Below are 20,177 nucleotides of genomic sequence, written 5' to 3' on the forward strand. Positions count from 1 at the left end.
GTGATGTCTAGCTTGACATAGAGACATCTCTATCTTGCATTCAATCTCCAAAACATCACCATGCAGTACCTGCTCAGCCTGTTGTTAAAATGCTCCTTACTGCTGTCCAAGTGCCCCAATGTGTAGTTTTGTGATCCAAGACTGCAAGGGGCAGATCAGATCTCCCAGGATCACAATGGTCAATCCACATCCTTCACTGTAACTTTGTGGTCTAGAAAGAAAACCCCCAATTGTAGCTTTATGTAAAGATTTGTGTGTCATGCACCTTTCCAGACCACCTCACGTTGATGGCTGAGAAATGCCCAAAGTGATCCACAAGTGCTAGCAGTGTCATCAAGAAGTATCCTTTCCAGTTGATATACTCAGTGGCAAGGTGGGTTGGTGCAATTGCCCCACCCATTTGCAAATTCCCATGTCCACAAAGCCAGATACTGTTTCATGTACATTTTCCAGAGTTTTCTCCAACAGAATGTGATTTATTGCTCTGCACACTTGCAATGGTGCAACTCCAATGATAGACTATCCCACTCCAAACTGATTTACAACTGACCGGTAGTAACTGGGAGTTGCCAGCTTCCACACAGCAATTGCCACATGCTTCTCTACCAAGAAGGCCTCTCTCGTTTTGGTATCCTTGCACTGCAGGTCTGGAACCATCTCAGCACACAGCTCTAGAAAGGTTGCTTTATGCACTCCAAAGTTCTATAGTCACTTCTCTTCATCCCACACTCGTGTGACTATATGATTCCACCAATCAGTGCAGGTTTCCCTAGCATACAAGAGATAGTCTAGCCTGTACAGCTGCTCTATGAATGCCAAATGCAATGACAGGTTACTGCTGTTCATGTCATGCACACTGTGGGGCTCTTCCAAGTCTTCTTGTGTATGTCTACACTACTAAGTTAATTCGAACTAGCAGACGTTAGTTTGAATTAACTTTGATAGGCGCTACACATACAAACTGCTAGTTTGAACTTAATTCGAACTAGTGGTGCGCTTAATTCGAACTAGTAAACCTCATTCTATGAGGACTAACGCCTAGTTCGAATTAAGGGCTGTGTGGCCACTTAATTCGAATTAGTGGGAGGCTAGCCCTCCCCAACTTGCCCTGGTGGCCACTCTGGGCACAACCAGGGAAACTCGTCTGCTCCCCTCCCGGCCCCGGAGCCCTTAAAAGGGCATGGGCTGGCTACGGTGCCCATGCCAGGTGCAAGCCTGCCAGCACCCAGCCAGCAGACCCTGCACCTGGCACGGCATGAACCAGCCACCCGCTGCCACCCAGCCATCCGCCTCTTCCTGGGACCAGGCTGGCGGCTCCCGAGAGCCTGCCCGGGTCCGCAAGAGGCGGGCGCCCACCTGGTCTAGTGTGGAGATCGTGGACATCATCCACAACCTCTGCACTAGGCACAGGAAAGTGGCCATCTAGGGCAGGAGAGCTGCCAGCCTGGCCACCCAGGAGCAGGTTTGCATGAAAATCTGGGTGGTCCAGTGAGACCTCCGACCCTGAGCTTAGAATGGCCGTAGTGGGTCAGACCAAAGGTCTATCTAGCCCAGTAGCCTGTCTGCTGACAGTGACCAACACTAGGGACACTGGAGGGGATGGACCGAAACAATGACCAAGCTGACCAAGCCTGAGACAGCAGCTCCACGCTCTAAGTCCTCCTCTGATGCCCTGCCGGCACTGCTTCCGGCCATCCTTAAGCCCGGTTCAGGGTCCACTTAATGTGGACATGCTAGTTCGAACTAGCATATTCGAACTAGTTTTTTAGTCTGGATCCGTTAGTTTGAATTAGCTTAGTTCAAATTAACTAATTTGAACTAAGTTAGTTCGAATTAGCGCTGTAGTGTAGACATACCCATATAGACGAACATGATTCAACTTGGCTACTCCTCTGATGATTTTTTTGTGGAAGAGTCATCATGGCTTTTATAAAGGGAAATCACATCTTACCAGTCTTTACAACAACCAGGTCGTCAAGGGTGGTTTAAAGGACTTAGGTTACTTAGACTTTAGGAATGCCTTTGACAAAGTCCCTCACCAAAGGCTCTGAAAGTAAATAGTCATGGGATAAAAGGGAAAGTCTTCCCATGGATGTTATGGTTAAAAGAAAAGAAATAAGAGTGTGCAATTCTGGTCATCCCATCTCAGAAATTATTTTTAGAATTGGAAAAAGTACAGAGAAAAGCAACAAAAATGAGGAGGGGTCAAGGACAACTTCCAAATGAAGAGTGATTAAAAAGCTTGGATTGTTCAATTTGGAAAAGAGACAACCAAGGGGAGATATGACAGAGGTCTATGAAATCATGAGTGCTAGACAGAAAGTGAACACGGAATAGGTTTTTTTTTTTTTTACTCCACAAAGCACATGAATGAGGGACCACAAAATGAAGTTAATAGGCAGAAGGTTTAAAACGAAATGATGAACTTCTTTAAATCATGTATAGTCATTGCCAGAGGAAGTTGTGAAGTCCAAAAGCATAACTGGGTTAAAAAAAACAATTAGTTAATTTCACGGAGGATAGCCATATTAGCCAAAATGATCAGAATTGCAATCCCATGCTCTTCAGCACAGGGATTGGCTTCTAATTTTCTCTGGGTTTGCTCAACCCTTGCTCAGTGCCAGGTCCCACCCCAACATGACCCTGTCCCTCAAGACCCCATCTCTTACTACCCCTGGTACAGCCACATTTCCGTCTCCATTCCCATCCATTCCCCCAAGACTCCACTGTGTCCTCCCTCTTTCCACCTCTGTCCTGCCCCACCTCTTTCTGCCTCCTTCTCTGAGTGTGCCTCATCCCTGTTTCTCCCTTCCCTCCACGTCCTTCCGGAACACCACAGAACAGCTGTTTGGCAGTGTGCGAGAGGCACTGGGAAGGAGAAGAAGGAGTGAATTGGTGAGGGCCACCAGTGGTCAAGAGTGAGGGTGGAGCTTTACTGCCAGTGGATGCTAAGCACTCACTATTTTGTTCCTAGGTGCTCCACTCCCAGAGCACCCATGGAGTCATTGCCTATGCTTTTGAGTGTCCTTAAACCTCTGACTGCTAGAAGGTGGGACTGGATATCAACGTAATTATCATTGTAGCTTTTGATCCAATACAGACTGAAATTCTGAATATGTTGTAAAACATATTTATTTAATAGATTCTTTGGGAAGGTTCAGGTAATGTTTCTGAAAAGGGGAATTTACTGGGCTGCTTTGCTGCTTTAATTTATTGGCTGGTTAAGTCAATTCATCTTTTCTATAAGATTACTTTTTGGTGCTGGGTGATACTTACCTTTGCAATTTTAAGTTCAATTGATAGGGCACCTATAGCTTTTAAACATTTTTAAAAAATCTAAATAAGTGAATAAATAGAAGAAAGAAAATTCTGGTCTGTTTCCTCTTGCAGTAGTAGACAATACTAAATCTCTTTCCAAGTTTGAAAACAGACTGCAGCAAGAAACTGCTGAGCAGGAATTTATATGCAAATTTGACACCCTGAAGTAAGGTTTAAATAGATACATGGTGTGGTTTTCACATTACTGTAGATAATTTCTTATTCACGTACAAACGCCTTTTTATCACTGTTGGAGATGAGCCACATCCACTCTGATTTAGCACTGATATCACACTCCCATCTCTGTATCCCTTCCTTTTCTATTTTCTTTTCTCTTCAACATCTGAGGAAATGGGTTGTATCTCATGGAAGCTTATGAGTCACTACTCTAATAAATGTGTTAATCTTTAAAGAGCCACCATAATCCTGTTGTTTTTGCTGATACAGACTAACTCTGATACCCCTCTGAAACAAGTTGGGTAGTGTGACTCTTATTTCAGCTGCTCCTTGTATCAAAATTATTATTCTGGAAGGTTTATTGCTAGCTCCCTCCTCCACCAGAATCCATAGTTGTCTTTGTAAACTACTTGCTAAATTTCAGGGCACAGATTTTCAAAGGAATCTATGAGAGTTAAGTACAAAACTACCAATGAAAATCAATAAGAATCGGGGGGGCTGGCTTTTGAGTTGCCTCTAAGCAACTTAGGAGTATACGGTCTCATTGATTTTCACTGACATTTGTACATCTAAATTACTCAGGAACTTTTGGTTGCCCTTCTTAAGCTCTTTTGAAAATTTCATTTAACCTCTGGTGTAGATTATGTTTCTGTGTAAAAGAGTAAGAACCAGCCCCCTTCCTTTGCTATGGGACAGCCCAGATTTTGAGTCAGCTGTGACTATTCATTTTAGTTCACAGTGGTAATTCATAGTCATTCATAATACCAATGAATAGTCACAGACAGTCACCTGGTATGTGAGTTCAATTCCCTTCTCTCCAAAGAACCCATAGCCCAGTGGCCATGCAATCTTCTGCAATGTGGAAAACCTATACTTAAATCCCTTCTCCGTATCAGGCCAAAGTGAAAACAATCCTGATCTCCTACCTGCTAGAAGAATGAGCTACTGGGTTAAAGGTAAAATAGAATCCTCCTCTGCCATGGCAACATTTCCTTCATCTAGAAACAAATTGTCTCAATTCTCTTTTTTTCCACAAATTTGGATTTAAAACCATATGAATGACCAAACTGGGTCAGCCCAATATTCCATCTACCCAGTATTCTATATTCCCACAGTAGCCAGTGCCATGTGCTTCAGAGGAAGGAAAAAGAATAGATCAGTCCACTGAGTGATCTATCCCCCATTATACGATAATTACGTTGATATCTACTAAATATATCTGTATAGATGTCCATTAAAAGTAGCTACTAGAAATATTATGAAGGGTCAAATCCTCATCTGGTGTAACATCATAGATTTTTACATGGCCCCCTTACCTGAATTATGTGGCATAATTCTCTTAACTTTCATGTACTCAGTGGAGCTGAGCTGATTTATACTGATGAGGAGCTGACCCAGTATTTTAACGTTGCCTTCTTAAACAGTGCACCACAACTAGAAACAAAAATAGTCTATTTCCATACATGTTTATATTGAATGAAAAATTGTATTTCTTAAATCAGAGGTCTTAGCAGATTTGGTACTTTTCTATCTATGTCATGACTGATGACTTCCATGTTAAAATATGGGGAGAGGGAAAAAAAAAATCCCACATGATCACCTATCTGCGGGTATGTCTAGACTACAGGCTTTTGTCGACAGAGGCTTTGTCGACAGATACTGTCGACAAAGCCTCTGTCGACAAAGAGCATCTAGACTACATTCAGTTCTGTCGACAAAGCAAGTTGCTTTGTCAACATGAGAGTGTAGACGCAAAGGACAGTGTAGATGCAATAAAGCCTTCTGTCAACAGAACTCAGTTGACAAAAGGTGTTATTCCTTATAGAATGAGGTTTACCGCTGTTGACAAAACTGCCGAGTTCTGTCGATGTTATGTCAACAGAACTCGGTGGTAGTATAGACACAGGTATAGTTTTGTCAACAAAAGTCCACTTTTGTCGACAAAACCCTGTAGTCTAGACACACCCTGGGCTTCTGGAGTTGGTATCTCCAGAAGGAAAGTATATGCTCAGGAGATGCATACTGCCAGGAATAAGATAATTTCCCCATAAACCCTCTCACTTCTCAAATGTACTTTAAGGAAAGTATAATGTCCAAGTATGCTGGATTGGTCAGCTCTGCTAACTTTTTCTAAGCTAATAAATAAATAAGTAAATAAAAATTCCCAATGCTAAACTTCCATAGAGCAGGAATAAAGTTGAATAAAGGCCCGAAATATATATCTTGTGTGGGTGAATATATACACATTCTGTATTATTACATTTCTTTTATTCTGATATGTTGGTTTTCATATGGACAAACAGAAGAGGAGCATAAAACTGAACAAAGCTAAAAGGTGAAGAAAAAGGTAAGGAGATTAACAGAGACTTTGTTATTGGAGTGAAATGGTGATTATCTTCAAGATTTTCATGACCTTTGAAAGTCAGGTTACCATACATGCAACCAAAGAATGCGCACATATTTTATTTCTAAAGCTCTGGTGGTAGGAAGCTACAGATGTGCATATTTCATATTATATCAGAGAAGACTGGAAATATACTGTGCTCTTCTTTGCTTGTATTACAGGTAAGAATCTGAGGATGTCATTCTCTGTAATTTAGAAAGCTTCAAAACACAAACACATTTTTTTCTGTGGCAAAACATTTTCTCTCTCATATATCAGTGAATAGCACAGAGAATTTTTGTAATCTGTACTAAGTTATTGGCCTGAAAAGAAGGACCCATAGGGTATGTCTACACATCAAAATAGCTGTTATTTCGAAATAACTTTCCTAGTGCCTACACAAGCCAACCGCTATTTCGAAATAAAATTGAAATAGCGGAGCACTTATTTTGAAATAGGTAAACATCATTCTATGAGGAATAACGCCAATTTCAAAATTGCTATTTTGAAATAAGTGCTGTGTAGACACTTATTTCGAAATAGGGGGCCTCCAGCCCTTCCCAAAGTGCCCTGGTGGCCACTCTGGCCTCAACCAAGAACTCCTCTCCTTCCCCCACCCCAAGTCCTTAAAGGGGTAGACTCTGGCCACAGTGCCTGTGCCAGCTCCAAGCCTGCCTGCCCACCCAGAGCCAGCAGTCACTGCCCCTGACCTAGTGGCCCCAAACCATGAGCCAGCAAGCCATTGGCAGCCAGCCCTCCACCGCTCCCCAGGAGCAGTCTGCCAGCTCCCAGGAGCCTGACAGGGCCCGGAGAAGACAGGTGCCTTCCTGGTCCAAGGCGGAGATCATGGACCTTACTAAGGTTTGGGGGCATGCCCCCAAAGTTCATGATAGCCGCACTAGATGGAGGAATGTAGCCGTCTATGGCAGGATAGCTGCCAGCTTGGCCACCAAAGGCCACGTGAACCCAGGATCAGGTTCGCATGAAAATCAAGTTGGTCCGGCGAGACCCCCAACCCTGAGCCCTGAGCTTCCCCTCCCCATTCTTCCCCTTGCTTCCCCCTTCCAGTTCCCTCCTCCCATGTTTCCCCCTCCCCTCTCCCACGCTCTCTCCACCTCTCTTCTGCCTCCTTTCCCCAGTCCCACCAGCGTTTTATTCCCCCCCCACACACTTTTGTTAAATAAAGAGTGTGTTCATGAAAATACATGTATTTTATTTGACATCAGGAAGGGGGATTAGGGAGGGGTAAGTGGAAGGATGTGATGGAGGAATGAGGCACAAGCCCCCAGTGGGGCAGACCAGGGAAGCTCTTAGTGCTCCTCAGGGTGGAAGCTCTCCCACAGGACCTCCTGGATACAGACAGCCACCTGATGGACCTCCTGGATGGCAGCCTGAAGAAAGTGCATCCAGGCTCATAACAACGCATTCAAGAGAAACACGAGAGTGCCCAGGGCAGCTCTGGCTCTATGTTGCAGAATGCTGTGGTGTCCCAAGTGAGGGCAAGCAGAGCACACAGAGACAAAATGCTTTGCTGTCCCTCATTGAGGTAGGCAAGCAAGTAGGGAAAGATGAGAACCGGCTGTCCGGGGGGTGGGGGGGTCTCTTTAAGCACAGACCTCAGATAGCCTTACACAGCAGCCACACAAAGTAACTCCTGACCTGATGCCCTGCCAGAATTGGTTTTGGCCAGCCTTAAATGTGATTCAGCATCCACTCAGTGTGAACATGCTATTTCAAAAATGGAAAATGCTATTTCAAAATTCATTTTGTATGTAGACTCGTTATTTCAAAATATCTTATTTTGAAATAACTATTTCGAAATTAGATACAGGCAGTCCCCGGGTTACGTACAAGATAGGGACTGTAGGTTTGTTCTTAAGTTGAATCTGTATGTAAGTCGGAACTGGCATCCAGATTCAGCCACTGCTGAAACTGATCAGTTTCAACAGCGGCTAAATCTGGACGCCAGTTCCAACTTACATACAGATTCAACTTAAGAACCCCAGGCATCCCCAAGTCAGCTGATCACCAGCGGCTGAATCAGGACTCCTGGGGCAGAGCAGCTGGGGTGCTGCCGGGTTGGTCCAGTAGCGCCAAGGAGCGGTGCTGCGGGACCAACCGGCAGCGTCCCACCTGCTCTACCAGAGGCCCCGGGCTTTGCTCCACGTCTCCCTGGTCTGCTGGGGGGGGGCACTAGCTGTGTTCCCCCCCCCAGCAGACCAGGGAGACGTGGAGCAAAGCGGTGGAGGACCCGGGCCGGACCCGCGGCGCTTCCAGATCAGCGCCGCGGGTCCGGCCCGGGTCCTCCGCCGCTTTGCTCCCCGTCTCCCTGGTCTGCTGGCTCCCCCAGCAGACCAGGGAGACGGGGAGCAGCTTTTCTCGCCCCGGAGGAGGCGGGCGGCGGGACCAGGCGTCCCGCCGCTCCAGTCCTCCGGGGCGAGAAAATTCCCGTTCATAACTGCGGATTCAACATAAGTCGGATCCGCGTAACTTGGGGACTGCCTGTATTTCAAAATAACACTGTAGTGTAGACATACCCATATTGAGGTGCAGAGTTCAAGAAACTAAACCTGTTACTTCACAGAAGGGTTCAAATTTTAAAAAGTCCCCTCTTCGCCAAAAAAAGTTCCCCAAAAGTGCTCTGGTGAAATTGTTGAAATCAATAATAGGAGAAAATTCTATGCTTCCTTTCAATAGCTAGATTTTCATAAAACAATCAAGAATATTCATTGACTAAAGTAAAATACATTAACAGAGACAGACACACAGTTTGGCTCAATGATTGTTTCAAAAGGTAAAGTCAAGACAGAATCAGTAAGGGCTACTATTTTGAGAGATAATTATCATCCCTTCTTTCCTAAGGCCAGAATTCCAATCTCCTGTAGCAACAAACATCTGGCTAACTTCCTAGAAGAGCATTCCAATGTAAGTAATACTCATTTGCTTTTTTTTAAAGCTTTGTATCATCTCATGTTGTAAATGGTGTCCAGACATAGAACTCCACTGGCTTACTAGACTTTTTGATGTACATCAGGCATTTCCATCATCATTAACAGAAATGAAAAGCAGTAAAAGAACTGAAACCTGGAAATGTATCTGGATTTCTGTGCCTAGGGTGAGATGTTCAAAGGAGCCAAAAGGAGTTACGTGCCCAAGTCCTATTGGAACTCAGTGCAATTTGCTGTGTTCAAGTGACTTTGAAAATCCCTTCTCTAATACTTAATGACTGCTTAGGAAAAACTGCATATTAAAATTTCCCCTGTAGGTGATATGATAGGTCTTTTAAATATCTGATTCCCCCCATACATATCCTACATATTCTCAAATAACTTGATATATAACTTAAGATACAGAGATCCTCTGATTTTGTATGCATGCATCCGTTTAAAATGGATAATTTGTATATGCAAAGAAGGAAAGTATGTGTAAAAGTTACCCAATTGTCATATGCAACTTGGGTTATTGTGTGTATGTGGAAAAATATTCAAACTGTGTGTATCATCTCAAAAAAGGAAGTGCTTTTCAAACTTTCCCATGAAGATCCAGTAATGAGAATATGCCATTGACTAAGAAGAGACATATATATTCCTAACTATCCAAGTCATATTATTCATACTGTTCTCTCTGTATGAAAAGGAAAATACCTTCCACATTTTAATGCTGTGCAATTTGGATATTTATTACCAAAATTCATATCTTTAAGTGTACTGTATTTTACAGGGAATGTATCTCATTCAAATCTTAAACTTGAGTGCTTATTTAATATTCACATTCATTAACCCTAGCGGAAATTTTGCCTAAAAGTTTTGTAAGGGCATGGCTTAAAATTTACAAGGCAATGTATTTAAGAAAATAAAGCTATTTTATGGCCTTTATTATATATTGGCTAACATTGTACAAGGCTAAATAATTGATTTATTTAAAAAATCTGAACACTTTTTTGAGGGTGTAAAAAGTAATTTGATATTACATTTAGGGTGTCAAGTATCAGAGAAGTAGCTGCATTAGTCTGGATCTGCAAACACAAGGAGTCTTGTAGCACTTTCACAGTAAAACCATTCCTGAATTACATAATATGATATTTTATTTTCCTTTGACTCCAGTTATAATCAGCTGAACACTGGTGGGAATTGGAATGGTTGTCTATAAACTGTAGTTCTAACCACACGGTATGACTTTAATTGTATAGGGTTTAATCTCCTAGGCTGTGTCCAGACTCAGGGGTTTTTTTGAAAAAAGTAGCCTTTTTTCGAAAAAACTTCACCTGCGTCCAGACTCAAGCCGCGTTCTTTCGAAATTAAATCGAAAGAACGCGGCTTTTCTTTCGACGGCGGTAAACCTCAATTTACGAGGAAGAACGCCTTCTTTCGAAAGTTCCTCTTTCGAAAGAAGGCGTTCTTGAATGTAAATAGGGCTTCTTCGAAAGAGAGCATCCAGACTCACTGGATGCTTTCTTTCGAAAAAGCAAGCCGCTTTTTTGAAAGTTCAACGTGCAGTCTAGACACTCTCTTTCGAAAGAGGCTTGCAGTCTAGACATAGCCCTAGTGCCATAATATATAAAGAGAGATATGGGAGGTTTTGTTACCAAAGACAGAACTTCACATTATTAAATTATCAGTTTTTCTTTCCTGCTTTGTGTGTGTGTGTGTGTGTGTGTGTGTGTGTGTGTGTGTGTGTGAAAGAGAGAGAGAGAGAGAGAGAGAGAGAGAGAGTTACAGCATAAACAAAACTTTCAGCTCAGTTGTGCTAGTTGGGTGATTTATCATCTTGTTTAACGAGTATGATTTAGTTTTATCTGCTAAGAGTTCCCCACCTTAGCCCAAAGACATTACTGTCAGCTTTGAAAATCTGTCAGAATATAAACTATATGGATATAGTCACAACTTGTTGTCCCAGACTTTATTAATCCTCAAGCTGTTTAAATTTAAAAGCTGCTTTTTGACATGAAATCCACTATAAATCTGTACTCCTTGAATTTCTTCTGACACTTCATAGTGACATTTTGATTTTTTGTTTTAAGGAAGTCCCTGTGTTCTCGCTTAATCTCATTACCTGTTACATAGACATTCATTTTCCCTCATACCAGGAGATAGCTTGCTACAAATTATTGTGTCATTGTTCTGCCAAAATCATCATCCAAAAGGGATTTTCCTAGAAAACCAATATCAAAATATAGACAATATTACCATATTTTAGAGTTGGCATCTCAACAGCCTCAGGGGTCCTTTGTATTAAACTTCTTTGTTTTGCAAAGCAGCCAGCAGCATGAAGTTATGAATGTCATTAACAATTTGTATCCATTTTAAAAGACTTCTACTTAATAGTTTCAGACTAGATTAGTTGCACTTCAAGAAGTGTTTTTTCATATATAAAAAAAGAAATGCTCATGCTAAATAATGTTAGGTACTGACATGAAATTATATCAGTTATTTTAGAATTGCTTTAGAATTGCTTTTAAATATTCCTAGAAACATCAAAAATAGAATGTGTCATGTTCCAGGGATATCCTGTTAAAGGTCCCTATTCAGCAGCACGTTAAAGCACATGCATAGGTTTAAGCACATGAGTAGGCCCACTGTCTCAGCAGATCTACTCACATGCATAAAATTATGTGTAAGTGCATTGTTGGACTGGGGCCATATACAGAGAGATAATATAGTATATCCTGAAAGGTTATCTTCCTTCCTCAGACTTAACTGCTGTTGTCAAGCAAAGGTACCCAGCTCTAGGCTCCCAGCTTATTAGCTGTCACCCTTCTTGGGAGAACGTCCACATATCTCTCCCTCCTCACCAGGGCTTTTCTAGCTGCACAATGAGAAGTCCTATGGCACCTCACAGATTTATTTGGCTTTCATGGGCAAAACCCTTCTTTGCCAGATGCATGTAGTCTGAGAATTTTCAGGATGCACAATTCCCTGCCTCTACTGTGAATTCTCCAGCAAGTCAGACTGCCCAGGCAGACCAATTTTTCTCTCTGCTCATAAATCTATAGTGTAACATCCCTTAGTTAAAGCTACCAGACAACCCATTCCAAGCCAGTAAATTATTTTTAAAGTTAAAAGCATTACAGAGACAACACAATAAAAACAATAAATGAATTTATATATGTGCTAATAAGCACTTACAAGGACTCTGGGAGATGACTGGCCCATCAAATCCCAGGATGGTTTTTCCCCCTGTGGTTACAAGTTCGTAAAAGCACAGAACAAGCACCCCTATACCTTGGTAAACTCATCATTTATACAGTTTGGGCCTTTGATTTTGGGAAATGGGATCAGGTAAGCAGCAGACAGACATTCTTTCCTTAGGGCTTCAAGGGCCAGGGCCATTTTGCATAAATGGAGGTGGTGGTGTGGGGGGAATCTATGTTCACCTCCCCTTATATCAGCAGCTCTCAAACTGTGGCCCAGGACACCAAAGTGGATCAAACTCTATTTTAATGGGGTCTTCAAGGCTGGTGTTAGACTTGCTAGGATCTGGGGCTAAAGCCAAAGCATGGACAAATCCGAAGCCCTACTACAAAGACAAAGGCTGAGGGTTTCATCCCTGGGAGACAGAACTCAGGTTACAACTCTCTGCCCTTTGCTCGGGGCAGAAGCCTTTGGGTTTTGACTTTGTCCCCTCCCCTCACCTCACCCGAGGCAGAGAAACTTGGATTTTGTCTTTGGACCACCTGCCCCTGACTCATGTGGTGGCAGGGCTCAGGTGGGCTCAGGCTTTAATCTCCTTTCCTGGGGTAATTTTTTTTTTTTTTTTTTTTTTTGCCAGAAGAGGGTCACAATGCTATGAAGTTTGAGAGCCTCTGACCTAGATATTTCCCAGGAAATCCACTTCCCACTTATTGTCCCAAAATTTCATTCTTTTTTACCCATTTTTCAATATGGTTCTATTTTCAGATCCACAATAACACATAAACTTTTCATTTAATACAATAGACTCCTTAACCCTAATTCAATAAAATCTCCCAAATACATCGCAGTAAATTGCCATAGTTGTCACATTTGCTTTTACAGCTGATGCGATGAAGACAAAAAAGGGAGTTATTTTATATTCTCTATTTACCTCTATGATAGTTGACAAAGTAACTTGACATATGATGTTATGCATCAGAAAGAAACACAGATGTCTTTTTAAAATTAAACAGCAGAGAAGGGAAGTGTAGGAATAGGAGTTTTTACTACCTGAGATATCCATAGAGATCAAATAGTAAAGAACATTTCTTCAATGAAAGATAGTCTGGGAAGAACAAGATTATATGCAAAAAGAGATTAATAATGGGATAGTTATGAGAGATTCTAAGATAATTAGATCACAGGGTTTAAAAATGTACAGGCAGTCCCCGACTTACGCGGATCCGACTTATGTTGGATCCGCACTTACGAACGGGGCTTTCTTGCCCCGGAGCTCGCAGGCAGCGGTCCCGCCACCTTGACCTTCGGGGCGAGAAAAGCTGCTCCCGGTGCCCCTGGTCTGCTGGAGACGGTCCCCAGCAGACCAGGGGCACCGGGAGCAAAGCCGCAGCCATGGAGGGGTCCCGCGCCTCTGAGGCTTTGCCAGAGCAAAGCGTCAGAGGCGCGGCACCCCGCTGCCGCTGCGGCTTTGCTCCCCGTGTCCCTGGTCTGCTGGGGGGGGCGCAGCTAGTGTGCACTCCCCCCAGCAGACCAGGCTTTTGTTGAGGACCCTGGGGCAGAGCAGCTGGGGCGCTGCCGGTCGGTCCTGCAGCGCTGCTCTGGGCACTACTGGACCAACCCGGCAGCACCCCAGCTGCTCTGCCTCAGGTGTCCCCAAGTCAGCCGCTGCTGAAACTGACCAGCGCTGACTACAGGAAGCCCAAGGCAGAGTTGCTCTGCCCCGGGCTTCCTGGAATCAGCCGCTGATCAGTTTCAGCAGCAGCTGACTTGGGGATGCTTGGGGTTCTTAAGTTGAATCTGTATGTAAGTCAGAACTGGCGGTCAGTTTCAGCAGCGGCTGAATCTGGACACCAGTTCCGACTTACATACAGATTCAACTTAAGAACAAACCTACAGTCCCTATCTTGTATGTAACCCGGGGACTGCCTGTACTACAGGGACATGTATTGTAAAGCAGCAAATTAAAGCCTTTTTTTTAAAGTACAAAAAGATACCCAGTCAATCAATTTTCAAGCAATATCTAGCCTTTTGTCTCCATTATATTTGTTTCACTCTAGCTATCACTGAGTAGTGGCATATGACATTATATCTGCTCCTACAATACCGCAAGAGAGGCAAATGGATTACTGAACAAGAATGTCTGCAACTATCTAATAGGGGCAATGCGATTACAGGTAATGACTCACATGTTATACTTCAGTAGACACCTCGAGGAAAGAAAGAATAAAATTTACTAGTATTTGTGAGTGAGTGAAGCAGGAGGAAAAGAGGTACATTTTTCACCATTAGACTTTATAAGGACCCACCAAACTGTAAGACTGATTTAGTTATAGTTCTTAACTCTACCATGAAGACATGTGAGAATGACAGGAAGAAAGAGAGAGAGAGACAGATCACCAGTCCCCTAGCCAGTGGCCATTGTAGTCTAAAGAAGAAAGAAACCAAATAAATATATACTGCCTTTGTTTGCCAGGAGAAATAATTACCCCACCTCCAGCTATACAAACATTGTTCTGAGAATAAGCCAGCAAGAGCATGTTCTAAGCAATCCAAACAATCCCTTCCCTCCCACAGAGAGAACTCTTTAAATGTCACACGGGCTGCAGTATTCACCAGACTGAAAAATATGAGTCCAGAGTCTCTTCCAAGCCTGTGTGCACTGAAGTGCACATGCAGCTGCTGTTAACTTTGGATGGGAGAATAAAATAAGAGTTCTCAGTAAAAAGACAGTTCAAACACCAAATACAACTGGTTTGCATTTGGTTGTCTTAGTTCTGTTAGCTAGTGACAACGATCCTTAGTTTCTTTAATTCTATTCAGGATAAATATAACTTTGAATAGGTTCCAAGATCATCTGCAATTCTGAAGCATTTGCTGGATCAAACAATATCTGTTTGCATCCATTTCTTATAAAAGCATGAATAATGGAGTCACTGCCATGTTGTCTGCATAGTTAAGGTAGAAAGAGCAATCTCATTCTAGGACTATTTTTGATGCCTTTGTGGGCTGACAATGTGCAAGCAAAGTAACGAGTCAAACCATTTTTTAAATACATAGAAAAATGAATGTTTCTCAGGGTTTCTCTTTAAGTCATCTTTTTATGTCACATCCCAAAACCAGCTCTATTAAAATTTAAAATTCCTATGTGTTTATTCCTTCTTCAGGAGCAAATAGAGACTTAATATTTTTTTAAAAATGTTTATTTAAATTTGACTGGAAATAAGTCATCTTGGGTAAGTTGGATTTGAATCAGTGTGAGACTCACCTTTAAATGGATGAGTGTTCAACAAATATAATTATGTTTCCTTATTAATAAAATAGGTACATTAAAAACAGCTTCAGGGATTTATTGATTCTAATATTAGAAATGAAACTGCAGAATGTCCTGCTGGAAATAAAAATCTAGGATGTGATATGCTGAATCAGGTTGTTGTTCCAGTTGCTCCAGAGGCAACATTGATTTAGTTGGAGAAAGCACTGGGAATCAGGAGATTTGGCATGAAGTCTGGACCCACTCATGTAAAAGTAAATTTGAGTTCTCCCTGTCCTGAACTCTGAGATGGGCTCAATAGCGTGGCCTGTTAGCCTCTTTGTATCTTGACTTTCCTATCTGTGAAGTGGGGAGAATAAATACACCTTTTAGTAATGTGCAGTGTGCTCCTTGGATGAGAGGTGCTAGACAAGCACAAAGTGTTTAGTGAAAGTTTCACTGCAAACCAACTGATTATACGTAATAAACTATTTGCCATTGATTTTCCAGAGAAGTGTTTATGGATCAGCAAAAATGAGAAGACTATGGTATGCAACAGTGAGCCTGAAAAATTACTGACCGGGCTGTAAAAACACTGTGTTACAGAAGTAGATCTTCACTGCTGAATCTGCAATGACAGAGTGTACTTTGACAAGAGTTCCAAGGAGAACTGCAGATGTGTCCCTGATTCTGTGAAGCAAATCATCAATTTGCCCCATTGTAATACCAACCATGGTACCACACAGGCACATGAAAATATTCTTTCTTTATGTACTTGACATGGCACAACATGATTTGAAAAACAAAACAAAGTAAGCAACAGTGAAAAAATAATTGATTCAGAATTAAGGTTCAAAGGGAAATTCTCAATTATAGTTTCCTGATGAACCTTGATCCAAAAAGCATATCCCCTCCTTATCTGGGATATGTCATAGATGGTAGAATCAGAAAAGACCATTTAGCCATAGTCAGATCCCCTGCATTTCACAAGACTCACCATCTTTTCTGGAACAGCTTAATTATGACTCATTCATATTTTATATTTTCTGGAAAGAGAGAGAGAGAGTTTAAAAAGACTTTTCAATGAAAACAAACTCAAAAAATGTTTATCAACATTTTTCAACTCTGTATTGAGTTGGTAAAAAATGCTGGCAATAAAGAGTTCACAACATTATAAAATCTTCACATTTTTAAAATTTTTTAAAAAGGTAAAATTTTTGCAAAATGTCCTTTTTTTCAATCAGTTATATTTTTCAATAATAATAGCTGCCATTTTTATTCATGTTTAGTTAAAATGCTACTGTAAGGGTGGACAAAATTGTCCCTTGCTGATTACGTCCAATGCTCATTTGCTTTTATTGTTACCACTTATCCGTTCCATTTACACATAGTGTTCTTTCCTTAGCTTCTGGTCACTGTTCCTTATCATGTAGTCTTCTCAGTTGTTGCGTGACTTAGTTCCTTTATTTGTACTGTTACCTTGAAAGTATAGTGTAATCACATCACCCTCTTTATTATGATATACATTTAATTAATTCTAATTTTTATGAAACATGTTATCTCTTCAAATCCTCTTTCAAGCCAGTCAAAAATAGGGATGTGTAAAAGTTTCCATAACAGTTTTGAAATGTATAGCCAGGAATATCTCTACTATAATTTTACATTATGCATCATATTGCGTGTTTATATATTATTTTCTGGTTTATATGTACATTTTTTTTTGTATTTCCATTTCCTGTAGCTGTCTTCCATGTTGTGTTAGTGTTTTTCAAGTTCTTCACCTCTTTTGATGGTTTCTAGGTTATGATCAGCAACAGAAAAAGACTCAAACCTTTACCTGAACCCCACTGGATTTTGCAAAGGGAAGGGGGAGTTTTGATTCTGAATTTTTAATTTGATACCATCTCTACTACACTTCTGTCTCTAGGTCTGGTCCAAAACGAGTTGGACCTGATTGCCTTGTTCTACTCAAAGTGTCACATTGATAGGCAGTGTAATTGTTTGGCTGCTTTTGTAAGGAATTGGTCTTTGTTGTTGCATATGTAATAATTGGATTTGGTGACAGGATCCATTTGCTCAGGTTTTATGGCCTGTAGTACTGTTTATCTCTGTTACTTTTTATGGTTCTTTAAATCATTAAGAAATTCCCTACTAACGGCAGAATTTTCTTGCAATGAGATAAGCACAGGTGAAATGTGATGTATGATTTAGGTAGAAAATATGTGCAAGTTTGCATAGGAGTTTGCATAGGGGTTTATAAATTCTAAGCCCAGAAAGAATAGTCGTGATCATCTTGCCTGATCTCTTATGCAATACAGAACCATAGAACTTTCCTCAAAAGAATTGCTAGAGGAAATCTTTTAAAAAAATCCATTCTTGATTAAAAAATGGTCACTGATAGAGAATCTACCATGACCCTTGCTAAATTTTTCCTATGGTTAATTGCTCTCTTGATTAAAAATGTATGCCTTATTTATAGTTTGCATTTTCTAGTTTCAACTTATGGCCATTGGAGTGTGTTACAGCTTTCTCTGTTAGACTGAGGAGCCATTATTAAATATTCATTCCCCAACTAGGTACTTTTAGAGTGTAGTCAAGTCACCCCGTAGCCTTCTCTTTTTAAAGCCAATTTGATTTAAATCTTTGAGTCTATCACCATGAGGCATGTTTTCTAATTTTTAATCATTCTTGTGGGTCTTTGAATCCTCTCAAATTGATCAATGTCCTTCTTAAAACTTGGGCATTAGACAAGTTCATGGTATTTTTTATGTGGTCACATCAGTACCAAATGTAGTTATGATAACCTGTATATTTTAACTTAAAATTCCCCTTGTTTTGCATTCCAGGATTGCATTAGTTCTTTTGACCACAGCATCACTCTAGCAGCCCAGACTCAGCATATTATCCAGTATGACCCCCAAATCTTTTTCCAAGTCACTGCTTCCTAGAACACAATCCCCCTGTCCTGTATGCATGACCTACATTCCTCATTTCTAGATGCATACATCTGCATTTAGCCATATTAAAAAACTTATTGTTTGTTTTTTTGCCAAGTTTACCAATCTGTTCAGATGGCTCGGAATAAGTGACTTGTCATCTTAATTATTTACCAAGTCCCTAGTTTTTGTGTCATCTACAAACTTCATCAGTGTTGATTTTATGTTTTCTTCCACATCATATACAAAAAATGTCAAAAAGCATAGGGCCAAGAATCAATCCCTGTGGGATCCCACTGGAAACACACCAGGTATACCCCATTTATAATTACATTTTCAGACCTATCTGTTAGTCAGCTTTTAAAGTGTGCCAGGTAAATTTGATGTAATTCTATATTTTTAATCAAAATGTCATGTAGCATCAAGTGAAATACTTCATGGATGTCCAAGTGTATGACATTAACACTATTATTTTTATCAACCAAATTTGTAACTTCATCAAAAAATATGTATCCGGTTAGTGTGACAGGATCTATTTTCCATAAACACAAGCTGTTTTACATTAACTACATTACAGTTGAAAAGCAGATCTTTTTGAACTCCACTGGAGTTATGAAGGATCTCCACATGCTCACTCTGTGCTGTCCTCATAAAAGACCAGGACACTACCAAATAATTAACAAAACAGCTACTATTCCACAGTAAAGCAAGACTTAGTGGGCCATTATGGTGAGTTCTGAGATGTTTTTCCTGTGTGGCCAGGCAAATGTAGATTTCAAGAATTTTTCAAAAACTGAGAGAATAGAAAAACAAATTTGTCTCGCCCACAACACTGATAGTAAAGGAGTCTCCATTCCTTCTATAGTTTTTGGTGAGCTTGTTACCCACTGTTCCTCCACTTCATGAAGCCACACCATGTCTATTCAAATGCAGACAAAGTCAGCACATGCATTTGGAAGTTTTAAAGGAATGCAGCCATAGTACAGTCAACAATGGTGGATATTGAATCTTTGTCTAAGAAAGGGTAAAGCGTTCAATAGACTGTCATTGAAGAGGCTATAGATCTTGTAGGAAGAAGCTATGGGCCTTGTAGGAATGACAGACAGTGCCATTTGAAGATGAACACTGCCTGTGCTGGGCATGCAAACCAAATCAGATCTTTTTTAATGAATATTTGGTCAGTATAGGGTGTATATGGGAAGGGAATGATCTTAAGTCATGAAATATACAACATTTCATATTAGCATATTAGTAGTAGGTTTTACTAACAGTGTAAATACATTAAACTATTTTCCATTTTTGAATCTGGGTAAGGGAAGTTATTGAGTCATGATATGCCGATATTAAATTGAAATATACTTGATGAACATTTAAATCCAGCAAAACAACATTGTTAAATGCACAGACATGTAGATCAGCTGCAATAAGTAACCAGTGTAAAATAACAAATCATTAAAAAGTATGGTTTATAGCATTTCTTGCCTCTGACTGCAGTGAGAAAGAATTATATAGGGACAGAATATCAAAGCAGAGCTTAACGAAGGCTTTCATGTCATAGACTCCTATTATAGAATCAAACCATTTCTGCTTTGACCTTGCAATTTTGAACCTCTGACTAAAATCACCAGATTGCAAATTTCCCTGGGGTATATTTAATACATAGTTTCTTTAATTTTGCTTCTTAAGCTGAATACCTGCCTGTCCCTTTGAAAAGTTACTTAAATGCCCCTGAGAACTACAGAAAAATTTACGCAGATAATATTTTTGAGCGATCAAATGAATAGCAATAGGAAAGCCAGACTGAATATGTGAAAGGAAAAGCAGTTCAGATGCTCCTGACAGATATTGGACTGCAGGTGTCCCTTGAGTTTTAGCAAAAAGTTTATTCTGTGTCTGAAAGTCTGTGGTTCACTTTTTGGATAAACGTAAAAATTGTCATATGCGGTATCACTTCAAAGTCCTAAGCACAAATTTTTAAAAGT

The sequence above is a fragment of the Pelodiscus sinensis genome, chromosome 1 (assembly GCF_052426305.1).
Source record: "Pelodiscus sinensis isolate ZL-2025 chromosome 1, ASM5242630v1, whole genome shotgun sequence".
Lineage (NCBI taxonomy): Eukaryota > Metazoa > Chordata > Testudines > Trionychidae > Pelodiscus > Pelodiscus sinensis.